At 42.1% G+C, this 12,736-nt stretch overlaps 1 protein-coding gene across 7 annotated transcripts in view; it reads right to left on the bottom strand.

Annotated features, from left to right (window-relative positions):
- FOXP1 (forkhead box P1) overlaps positions 1 to 12,736 on the bottom strand; it is a 380,068-nt gene that overhangs the window by 306,564 nt on the left and 60,768 nt on the right. Inside the window, exon 1 of one of the 7 annotated variants that reach the window (XM_039733870.1) lies at positions 655 to 772. The exons of the other annotated variants lie outside the window; for them this stretch is intronic. The gene's annotated coding sequence lies outside the window, so the exon portion shown is untranslated. Of the gene's footprint in view, positions 1 to 654; positions 773 to 12,736 lie in introns of those variants that run through there. 7 annotated transcript variants of the gene reach the window in all.

A 12,736-nucleotide genomic window follows, 5' to 3' on the forward strand; every position in this document is an offset into this window, starting at 1 on the left:
GTGTGTGCTCTTCTGCCTCCAGCCCTTCCCACCACCACCAGTTATCCTGCCCTGAACAGGGATCTCAGGATGCACACAGACTGCCCTGACTGCTTCTCCCAAAGAGAACAGAGTAACAGCCTTGAGATCTTGGGACAAGATACAGGACCCAGAATCAAATAAAAATGCAGCAGTATGAACACATACTTCACTGCTCAACAGTCACTATTTTTTTTTGGCAAAGACAATACCAAAAAAATAGAAAAGGCTTATTACAAGCCCTAAATGTAGGATGGCACAGCATGTTAACATATTGCTGTACATCCTTTATAGAATTGCCTCCAAAGCTATATTAAAATAACGTTAAGGTTGCAAAAACTAAGCAACAAAGTTGGCAACATCAACGTGCAATCCCGATTTACACCTTTGAAATGAGTATTACAATCAAGTCTTCACTTACACAATCTTATTTTTTTTTTCTGTGGGACTCCCATCTAATGCACAGCTATTAAACATTGCTTTTCTCCTTATAAAGCCTCTACTCACAGTGGCACACACTACTTATTCAGCACATGCTATGCAAATCCAAAATGAATACAGAATTACCAAACTCCTCCTGACCATGTCTCTAGTTCTCTCATTAGCGTAGCAGAAGGTTAAGAAAAACCTTCTTACCTTCACTTGCAAAGATGTTTGATGGCACCACAACCACCTCAAGGCTGGGAAACCAAGACAAAGCAAAAGGGAGGCCCTTGGTGGCTGCTGGTTTGAGTTACCCAGACTTGAGGCACCAATCTGAGCCCACCCTGACTCACAGTCTTTATGGATCCTAACAGCCCCATGTGCTGCAGACAACCCCAAATGGCCTCATTTGTGGCTGCCAAGCCCAGATCACTTCTGTAAATTTGCCCCAGCTGTCTCTTGGTGGGCATGCAGAAATGAGGAACAGGGAACCATGTGGCAAATTTGGAGTAACCCAAATTTGATTTTGGATGATGTGCCAAAGACCAAAGCAAGGTCTTTGGGAAGAAAAAAAAAATCAACAAAATAAACCCCCAAAACTACATGAACATGTCAGAGCTTCACAGGTTTAACAGCCCAGAGGCATAAGGCCTGTGCCACCTTAACTCTGTTGTTTCCCATATCTCAGGTGCCAGACTATGCCATCTTGAAGGTTGTTTTCACACACACCTGTTTTTAATCCATATAATTTCTTTAGAATTTTTTACTCTGTCTTTAAGAAGTGAGAATTGACAGAGAAGCAAGAAGCAGATACCACCAGAGTGGCCAGTGAGAGGCACACCACCAGTCACCACCACCAGAACTAAAAGCATAACCAGACACTGCTGGGAGGAACTGGGAGCTGCTGCTGGCAGGGCAGGGCAGGGCAGGGTGGAGGCATCAACCCCTCCTTCTGAGCATCACTCCAACAGTGTGAGGTCCCCACAAGGAGCACTCCAATATCCTCAAACAACTTGAATTGCCTTGACAATGTGATTCCAAAGCTGTGTGAGAAACCAGGAGCTCCCACTGCTTCTCAGGGTACCCACTTGCCCCTGACACCTTGAGGCCATGGAACCCTACATGGCACCACAGGAGGAGGATGCTGAGGCACTGTGGGACTCGTCCTCCCCCAAGGCACCTGGGCAGCTCCTGCACAGAGACACTGCAGCTCCGTTAAAAATACACACACACACACACACATGCACCCATACATTAAAAAAGAACAATTCTTTATATGGCAATGAGCTGTGCTGTCATTCCTGTCCATTATGCACCCCTTTGGGTTTGCCTGGGCAGCTGAAGAGACTTGGTGAGGTCAGTGGGTGCTTTCATAAGACTTGCCACACTCCCAGCAGCTTAATTTCTGGCCGTGTATATGTTCGAGGAAGTCACAGGTGCTGTTCAGAAGTGGCAAATCTCAGTTTTGTTCAATACTCACCTGGTATTATATGCTGGGGAAGGGGCTGCACTAATACACAGAAACTGCCAAGTATCACATTTTTCCCCTGATCTATGGCATTCTCCATCCTCCCCAGTAATTTGCACTTTCTTCTCTTTCAAAGACTCCCATAAAAGCCATTTACAGTCCATACAGTCTTATTAGCACCTGGTGTATGTTCTCTTCTCAAAGTAAGTGTTTACTTTGACTTCCCCCTCACAGAAACAACAGGAGACTGTTGCCATTTTATATCACAGACTCTCAGAGTCCAGAGCATTCCCAAGCACAGGTTAATAAAACAAAAATGAAATTTAAATAAATCAGCAAAAAGCCAGTTGAGAAAAGCTTGCCCTGCAGTTGCTGTGACTAAAGAGAACAGCAAAAGCCAAAAGGAAGGAGTTAACCTTTGTGGGAACAGCATCAAACACTCGCTGCTGCTTCAGTGATCGCTGCACCGGGGCTGGCTGCAGCAAACTGCATCCCTTGGTAAGGCAAGAGCATCACCTACACACTCACAATTCCCCAAGGGTCACAGCTAAAGCCCTGCCCTTTCAGTGTGGGGAACAACCAGCATCAGGTACAGAAGAAAATCTGGTGGATTGAACAGGAAACTACCAAGAACTATTTCTGAAATGTAAATGAGACTCTGCTACTTTCATTTCATTCTTGCCATAGCACTGTGCTGAGATGAAGTTTCCATCTGTGATTTTCAGGACAGGATATCAGCCATTTCAGATGGCATCCGTCGGAAGACAGAGAGAAGCATTACTCACAATTTTTTCTTTTATAAAACTATTTTAACTCAATTTGGTCTTTGCCCGGACAGAGCTTATGGGGGATTAATTCAGTGCTTTGAGGAACAACCTCCCAGCGAATACGCAGCTTTACCCCTCCACCATCCCTTTTAAAAATTATTCTTTTTTGAGAACAACTTGTCTAAAGTTACAAACGGAAATGGACATAATATTTTAAAAGACAGTTTTGATAAGGCCGTGCTAAATACTGATCTTTTATTCCTACTTTGACTTCAACAAGTTAAACAGTTTGTGGTATCAAACCTCAAGGTTTTGAACACAAAAAAATGTTTTCCCATCTCTCACTGAAATTCAAGGACTCTTGGACTACCTGTGAAATTTAGTGTCCATATGCAGGAGACAGCACATCCAGCAAAATTATTTCAAACACTTGTTGTTTCTTTTTTCACAACATTTTCACCATCAGTCGCACAAATTTATCAGCAAAAAATTCTGAAGTCAATGATGATGCAATTAAGGCTTTGATTACACGATGACAGCAAATCGATTTTAAAGCAGATTATATCAACAGTTGGGCAAAAGGAGAGGCAGACATTATGGAAATCAGACCTTTTAATATCTTTAAGATTCCATAACCCCAGAGAGCATCTTTAATTCACCCTCTTTTATTCCAGATGGTCTCATAAAAAAACCCCTAAGTTATCACATTCTGGTAGCCCATGCTAACACACTTCCTATGACATGATGCTAATACGTGTTAAAAACCAACATTAAAAAAAAAAAAAATTAAAAAATCTGAATTGCAGCTATTTCCCCACCAAGGTGACATTTGCAACCACGTACATTTTTTAAAGACCCCCAGGATACAACACATCACTTACTTCCAGCGGGCAGGCATGGCAGTGCCTGGTGAAGGCACGCTGAGTTACACATAAGTATTTAAGAGCAGGATTTGGCTTCAGACTCCGCATGAAGGCAGGAATAGGGAACTATTGTGCTGCCTGTTTTCTCACAGCAGATCCCAACTAGCTTTGGCTATGGATCCAGCACCGCCAGCCAATTTCAAGGATAAAAAAAAAGAGCCTCCGACCCTTTCCTTTCTCTCCCTTTTTGTAATCTCTTGCAGGCACAGCGGCTCCAGCAAGCAGCTCCCCTACCAGCCCAATATTTACACTAAACCACTAAAGGACTTTCTATTATAATGCTATCTCATTGATACAAGATTACTCCTGAACCACATCAAACCCCGTAACACTGTGAAAGGCACAAACGCCGTCTCAAGAAAGAGGCGCAGAGTGGATTATTTTAGTCTCGTTATTTCAACGGCACTTTTTAGATTTACGTAAAAAGTAATGCAATGCTACAGTAAGTGTTTCTCCCCTGGGGGCAACTGAGTGTCTATATGGATTAAATGTACACGCGTAAACACTTGCGATAGCTAATTATGTTCCTGAAAGTACCCAATTCCTCCCATCTCTTAATCCTACAAAATAAAAACACTTCAAAAAATTTTGTTCAGATAATCATCAATTTTATCTACTGTCTTTGAAACTCTACAGAGATTTTTCACCTGAGAATCAAAAAGTGTTAAAACTCCTGGCTCTTTTAACTCTCTTTTACAAAAGCTGCATGGATGTAAAAACCCCAACAGAACACAGCACTTGCCGTCTCCTCTGGTTGCACAGAACATGAAAGAGTAACCAGACATTTTTATTCAAATGAAATTATACAAATTTTTTTTATCTTTTTTTTTTTTTTCCTTCAGCATGCAAAAAACCCCACCCTATAGAGAACACAAGCTTAAAGCAATCTTTTCCAATGGACCATTTTACTTATTCTACAATTTCTTACCCAAATTACACAGGTATAATTATTTTGACACTGTAATGAAAAGAAAATGGGATTTGGGCACTGTGGGTTTATCTAATAACACTATTTCTTGCCAGACTTCACAGCACTGACAATCACAAAGAGCCCTGTCCATTCCAATAGGAAATATTTGATTTTACTGTAGGAACATTATTTATTTTCACCAAGTTGCTATTATCAGAAAGGATATGATAGCTGAATAATAAAAATGAAATCAAGAAATTCTGGTGTTTCAAGGCTTTATTTTTTTCTGCTCTCACTTTTGACATTTTCTTCCCCTGGAGAGACAAGATAAAGTGCTGTCATAAATGGGTGACTTTTCTTGTCAAATGACAGATTTGATTCTCCATGGCAACCACAAATCAAGGTGCTAGTCTGAATTAAAGCTTCTCTTAAAAGGCGTCTTTATGTTTATAAAATGAATTTAAATTAAATGGGTATTAGGTACAGTTTTTTACCTCCATTTATTTATTGACTAAGGAGCTCTGTGCTGCGTGGAGCATATTTGCATTTTAAGGAAAGACAACATATTGTACTGGCAGATGCACAAACAAAGCAAGTTACAAGGTCATGCTACATATACTAGTTTACAGTACTATGAATGGTATACAGATGGACAGCAAGCAGTTAAGAGGTACTTAAATACTGGAAAAAGCACAAAAATTACCTAGAGAGTAACAGATGAAGGAAATCTCTCCTCATTTCATAACACTGCTTTCTTCCACACACAGTTAATAGAGAGTCATGTAATTGTCACAAACAGAATGCCAAAAGGGAAAAAAAAAAATGTAAAAAATCAGATGCTTCCTCCTGTGCCCTTATGCAATCTTACTATAGAGCATGATACGCTCTTACAAATGGTTGTTACCATGACTTTCAAATACCCGAATTTATCCCAGATTTCTAACTTCAACTGCTCTAAAAATTCACTTTCTTGAGGTCACAACACATCTGAATTTCTTTATTCAGAAGATGAGTCAGTGGAGCCTCCTAGTTCCACAATTAACCTCCCTTATTACCTCTTTTTTTTTTAAAAAAAAGAAAACCTGAAACCCAGAGAACCTAAATTGCACTGTAATACTCTCCTCATTCCATTTCCCCAACGAAATGGGAAAATCTTTGCACAGACGTGAGACTTGAATTTTAACATATAGGTAAAGTCAAATATGTATTTTTACACACAAATAAATACTTTCAAAAATGCAGAGAGCATTATTAAAAAAAAATCAGAATACTGCAGGTTTGTCAGCCAATTCTCTCGGTTACCAGAGTCAAGTGGCTCCATATTCACTGCCCTTGTAAGCTCTGCCAAATTTGATTTTAAGCTTCCTGAAGTTAAAGAAGGTTTATACAGTATTAACACGAGATCTTCTCACACATTTCTCAAGTTATTACACAGCCTTTTATCCAAAATCACAATTTTAAGCGGCGCAGGAAGGCTTCGGTTCAGCTCTGCAGGCAGAGATGGACAGAGGATGTCTTCATCCCGCCGCCGGGATTTCTGCTCCGCTTCCCCGACGATTCTTCCCAAAAAGGTGCAATAAAAGGGAGCCACAAACTTGGAAAATCTCTTTACACCCCGGGTCTGTGCAGGATTTACCCCCTGCACCCAGCAGCCTGGGGATAGCCCCTACCTTGCTGCTATAGGGCAGCTCAGACACAGATTTTGGGGTCCTGAGCCTGGACCCATTCCCCAAATTGTTGGCACCTGTGTGTAACCCAGAAATGTCCCAGTCTCATATTGACAGCTTTTCAACCCAAATATGCCATCTTAGGAGTTAGGGAGGAATAACAGTCAGGCCTCTCTGAACCAGCGCATAAACACTGGCTACATAAAAATCAAAGGACACTTTGCTAATGTACTACTGTGTAAGTAACAGCCTCATTAAAATATGACTAATCTGTAGCAGAAATATGCATTTTATGGGGTAAGCAATTGAATTTCTTACATTTTTATAGTGAGAAAAGAAAAAGAAAATGAGTCTACCTATTTCACTCATACTGTAACCTGATCACAATGTTTATACATGCCCATCACAGTGCTATATAAATTAAGTCCCAAGAAAGGGTTTGAGAAAATAAAATATGGTTAACTTCAAACAACACCTCCAGCTCAACTCCTGAAAATCCTTGGCACTTCTTGCTAGGCACTTCTGGACATTCTTGAGGTTAAGAGCCTGTCTCCTCGAGGTCTAAATACTGAACTTTTAGGGAAAATTTCCCAAATTACCACCATGCAGAGGGATAAATGCACATGGAACAAATTTTGCAGGCTGTTACACAAGCTGGATGCTGTGTGGTAGGTACTGGAGTGCTATCTGCTAATTAAGGGGATGGAGAGTGATGTCCACACCTCCTGTCTCCATCAGCAGCATCAAGGTGAAGCAAACCTGGTTAAGGTTGCTGGTCTGCTGTGTATCTGCAAAAAACTGGGTGGTTTCCTGGGCTCTTAAAGGCAGCTGATAGCATGGGTTTCCTGCATGCGCTCTGAGCCCTGCAGCTGCTAAAATTGTTCAAATTGTGTTTCAGAAATGGGAAGCCACAGAACCTTGTGCCACAGTGGTGCTGGGGACACACTGCAGCAAAAGCAGTTCTCCACTTCAGCTCCAAGCATTCCAAAAGCAGATATGGCACAGGCAGAAAAACCTTGGAAGTGCACAAATTTGGGGTTCTCAACCTTTTTTGGGAGCCATGGTATTGCTGAGGCTGCACCAAACCACTTGAAACTGTGATGTTTTCCAGTGTGGGGTAACTGCAGATACAAACATGGATTTGTTACAGAAGCAATGCAAAAAAAGACAACTTGGCTTAAGTGCAGTGGATAGAGATATTTTTTCTTCTTTCTCTTCAAGGTCTCAGCCACTTAGTGGAAATTAGTAGGGCTTTGATTAGCCAACACCTAAAACTTTAAGTGGGGTGAGCTGATGATGCTAAGCCTTCTTTGTGCACTCCATGGGCACTTCTGAGGTGGCTTTTGGCAATTACATGAAATCCTCTCCTTAATTGTTGTGGGGCAGAACAGCTCACCTTTTGTATTATTTCTAATACCTGGCATTTAGTTTTATTGAGCACAAGCCCAGAGCTGGTGATAGCCATAGATTTTACTACTTTAATAGTATATGTTATCTGACATTTCCTAACACTGAGCTTCAGGGCTTGAGACTGACCAGTCTTGACAGAGATGGATACTTAGCAGAAGAGTTATAAAGGGAACAGCAGAGGCTTCAGTGATATTTTAAGCAGGGAAACTATGCAACATACTTTAAAAAGTGAAAAGACAACCAGGAAAATCTTTGGTTGGTAATCATAGTCAGGAAATGCCAGCAAATGTTTTGAGATGCAAGCTGAAAATGGGAAAGATGTTTAAAGCCAGCTTTGCTACCTTTAGCAGTGAACTATAAAGCTAATCACATATATTTTTGGGGTCCTTAACGTGGACCAGATGGAACTACACTGCACCTAAATAAAAAACATTCTCTGGCTTGTGGGCTGGTTTGAATTTTGTTTCATTGGATAAATGTGGAAGACAAAGTCACCAAGTAGGTTTTAGTCTGAGTAAACCGTGAAGCAATTATCAGAGTTCCAAAATGCATTTTCCATCAGAATCCCTACCGCCTTCTAGTTTTCACATGGAAGTTATTTCAAATCAATTTGAGACCTCACCACGTCCACACCAAGTAGATTAGAGCAAGTTCAGGTGCAACACCTGTTCCTGAGCTCCTGGGTCCATCTTGGGGGGCTCCACCTACATCCCACTGAATCTTAAAAAGAAAAGGCATTCTTCTCATCAGTTATTTTGTTAGAAATAATTCTAATTAATTTGGGGAAATTTGATAACAAGCTGTGGAAATACTTGTTGCAAACCTGCAAGGTAAATAAACTGAGGAGAATAATCTCGAATCTCTTTTTAAGTTACAAAATTATTTACTTGTTCTGATCTGAGCAAACATAAAAGAATACCTCTCCCAGGCTCCAGGCATTGTTACCATCAATTAACTAACAATTCCATAAACAATAAAAGTATTACAAAAACAGCAGCACATCCACACCTACACATTAGCACCAGTCAGCAAAAACCCCAACAAAAAACTACAAACAACACTTCCTACTCCTTAATTCCCAAAGGAAACTCCACCCCAGCTGCTGCAATCAAAAATACAGACTTAACAAAGTGCCTGCAAGGTTAAGTGGCAATTTTAGGTGTTACTTGGAACAGAAGTAAAACAATTTCAGACACAAGGGTGAGTGTAAGCTGAGAACTCCTCAAATAGAGACTTTTCCCTAAATGACAATTTCTTGCAGAGAATGTGTTCTCAGCTTCAGGATGCTGAAAGGTGAATGGGTCTAGATGAAAAAAAAGAAAAGAAAAAAATCCAACTAGACAATGCATCACTGACTGACCCCAGAAGCAGCAGAGCTTCCTTGCAGCAGCACAGATGTTTTTGGGAGAGGGCTGTGTGACCACTGCTCCATCACACAGTGGAAGTGGAGGGACAGCAGGAAAAGGGGATTCCAGCCTGCCTCCTCCCTACCTCTTCTCCCTTCTGCAAGTCCACACTTGCCTCTTCCCACTGGTTTCTCAACTGTTCTCAGATTTCTGTGGGTCAACACGGCACTGCCTTGGCACTCACACAACGCCTGTGAAATCCAGGGAGTCATGCAAACACACCTGAATATGCAACACCTTCTCTTCTGATTCATTATGAAGAGGTAGGAGCCATTTTAACCTGGATGGTGAACGTCTCCATCCTTCACTTTGGAAAGTATTCTTTAAAAAAAAATCATCCTGATTTCTTGTTGCCCCTCAGCTCTGCCACTGATGGTCCAGAGATCCCCAAGCACATGCAGACCATCACTGCAGGCAATCATTTCTCCTGCAACAAAGCCAGGCAGCCACTGAAGGGGGACAGTGCCAACAACCTCCACAAATGCAGGCTGAGATGAATTATGCAAATATATCATGCATCTGGAAAATGGGGCTTTAAAGTACAGCTTCTCTGTTCAGCTGACAGCAACCAGGCCCCCACCTGGTTGTTCTCCTGGGTATCTTTCCTCTGTCAAGTTAATACTCTTTGCCCCCAAAAAACATTATGGAAAAATCCAACTGTCCCCTGGGAATTAATGTACACTGTTACAATAAGAGAACCAATTCAGTCTTTAAAACTGTGAAATACAAAGATTTTCATCCTGGTTTAAGTCCAAGTTTCAAGACAAACTGAGCTTTGAACCCTCCAAGATTTCTTTCCAAGAGCAAGAGATCCAGGGGAGGATCTCCTTCAACATATATGCAATAACAAAGTAAAAAGTACTGACTATGACAGAGGAGGGTGATTTATGAAACACAGGAGTGGGGAAATAATTATTTACCTTCATAACAAGCAGTTTCTTCTTGGTTTTTTTGCCATAAATGTAACTTTCTCCCAACAGCAACTTCTTAAAAGATGTTTGTCAACTTCTGTCATTCACAGATACACAACAAAGAAAAATGTATCTCTCTCTAATGAGATGCACAGCCAAGGACGGTTGTCAGCATCATAGCACCGCTGTTGTGACATGTATTTCATTTTATTCAATACATAACGGGGAAGCTGCTAAACCCAGCAGTCCAAGCAACGTCCAAATAAGCATTAATAATGTGCTGAATAACTGATCATCACTAGATGGTTTTCAGCAGGATAAAGGGTTTTCCCTCCCCCTTTTTAAAAATATCCTCGGAGTTGGAAAACAAAGAGGCAGAAGTTAGGACTGCTGCCTGCTACCTCCCACGATGGGCACACATCTGCAAGTGCCAACCTGCTGGTGGCTGAGCCCGTCCTGGTGCACCACGGGTTGCAGCACTGCACCAGGAGACTGCAGCAGCACAGCAGGTGGAGCAGGGGGCTCAGGGAGAAGCAATTAGCATGGATTGTGGCTCCCATTTTTCAAGGTAGACGGCAAACTCAGTTTCACAGACGTGTACAAATTCGTGTACAAAACGCACTGCATAATACAAGGACATCTGTGTTTACCAAAGTAATCATTATTGTTTAATGCGTATTTTTTAGGCCATTAAACAAATAACTTTAGCTCTGATGAACATGGTGATTTTCATGATAGACTTAAAAGGAAAAAAAAAAAGTTCACAAGAAATGTGGAGCTGCTAACATGTGCTAAGTATTAGGACAAGAACCACAGATTAAGGGCACTGCTCTGACCTCACGTATTCTCACCCCCTGCACGCTCAGCCAGCACGGTCCAACAGGGAATTGTGGTTTGCTGCCTTGCATCAGAACCTGAAGTCATCCCTGTGCTGCCTCCTGCCCCAAACTTTGTGGACACACACAACCAGGGAGGGCAGTGCCCCATCAAACACCATGAGCAACCACAGGACTAAAACTCCATTTTTCTGGGACTGACCCCACAGTCAGGCTGCACTCACCCACGGCCCCCCAGGGGACAGACAGGTCTCCAGACCAAGCCCAGCACCCTCACAGCCACGGGGAGGTGGGTTTCACCTCCACTCCCATCCCTATCCCTGCTTTTCCACTGAACACCATCACCTCTGCCCCACCGCATCCCCCCGGCTGTGGGGTCCAGCCCAGAGGGAAGAACATTCCCGACCCTCGGGGGCTCCAAGGGGAGCTGGAGGCAGGCAGGGCAGGCAGGCAGGGCTGGGGGGGCTCAGGGGAGGAGGGAGCCGAGCCGAGACCCCGCTACATGTTCAGTGATTATAAGATTAGTGTGTTTTTATTTAAAGTATTACCCGTTAACATCCCGTATTACAAAAGTAGCACAACAGTATCGACAGACTGTCAATATTAATAGGAGTGTCTAATGTTTTATCAATACTAATTTAATTTCTGTTATCTGCAGGCTGCAGGGCCTTTCTGAAGAAAAAGAGGAACAAGAATGAGAAAGCCAAAGCAGTGACATAACAGGAAAACGAGCCATTCCTTCAGCTTCTTGATCATTCAGTGGCACCCTGCTGCTTACACAGCTACCCTTGCCGCTTCTTTTGAGCAAAAACACCAAGAACAAAACCCACCGAGGTGTTTTTCTTCCAATATCACCAGAACCTTCACAACTCTCTTTTTCTTTTTGGCCAAAAACTATCTTTGAAAAACAGTATTTTTCCTAACTACGTACACGCAAAATCTGTAAAATAAATGTGTCAGACAACAGCAATTACTGGTTGGATGAACAACTCATCTTTATAACACAGAGGTGATTCACAAAGGAGAATTTCTAGACCAGTGAATGACCCAGTCTCGTACAGACTTTAAAGGGCCACACAGAAGATGCATCTTTTTCACATTACTGGCAAAATATATAATTTTAGGATAAAACTTCTCAAAGACTTGTATTTTAATGGGGTTTAATTAAGTGTCCACATCAGTCCAGGGCAAGGAGACGTGTTGGCGAGTCTGCCTGAGGTGGTAGGTGCTGTAAGGGGTAAGGATCCCTGTTCCCACCAGGGAGATGCTCAGCGAGACCCAGATCACAGCCCCACCCCTGCACTTCCCATCACTACTAATGCACTTTAAAAGAGAGAGGAAGACAGGTCCACAATGACAAAATGTCAAACTGAACAAAGTAATTGAGCTAATCATGTAAACATTCATTATTACTAATATTAAAATATCCTGTTTTGCATTTTCTTTTTGTGACAGAATGAGCAGCATCTAAGGACTCAGAATTATCATCTAAGAACTGAGTAAAAGAGGAAACTGTCTAAAATGAAGACACAGTATCAAAGAAGAATTTTTCTCTTGCTTTAGCACATGAATGATCCCAACTCGCTACAAAGCATTAAGTGGGAATGCAGGGGAAAATATTCTTCTCCTTAAATATATTTCAAATAGGTGATTTATGGTTTTGAAACTGCAAAGGAGAGAAGTGGAAAAGAAGGTATTGGGGTAGGAAATTGGCTTACCTCGTGATACTCCACGATGTGTGACCAGTTCCCACAAATGGGTGAATCCTCCTTCCCTCATTAATGAGGCTGCAGATTTCCTGGTCCCCCCTGATCACCTGGAGCTCCCCCACCCCACCACCAGCCATTCCCTGAGGATTTTACATCACTGTGAAATATTTCAAAGGTTAATGATACCCCAAACTCCCCTGAGAATATGTCCAGAAGGTGCTGAGCAAGGGACAGTGACTCCAAGATGCCAGGGATGGGCTGAGGGGGTGACAGACCATGGTCCCTGAT

The sequence above is a fragment of the Passer montanus genome, unplaced genomic scaffold (genome assembly GCF_014805655.1).
Source record: "Passer montanus isolate IOZ18808 unplaced genomic scaffold, ASM1480565v1 scaffold9, whole genome shotgun sequence".
Classification (NCBI taxonomy): domain Eukaryota; kingdom Metazoa; phylum Chordata; class Aves; order Passeriformes; family Passeridae; genus Passer; species Passer montanus.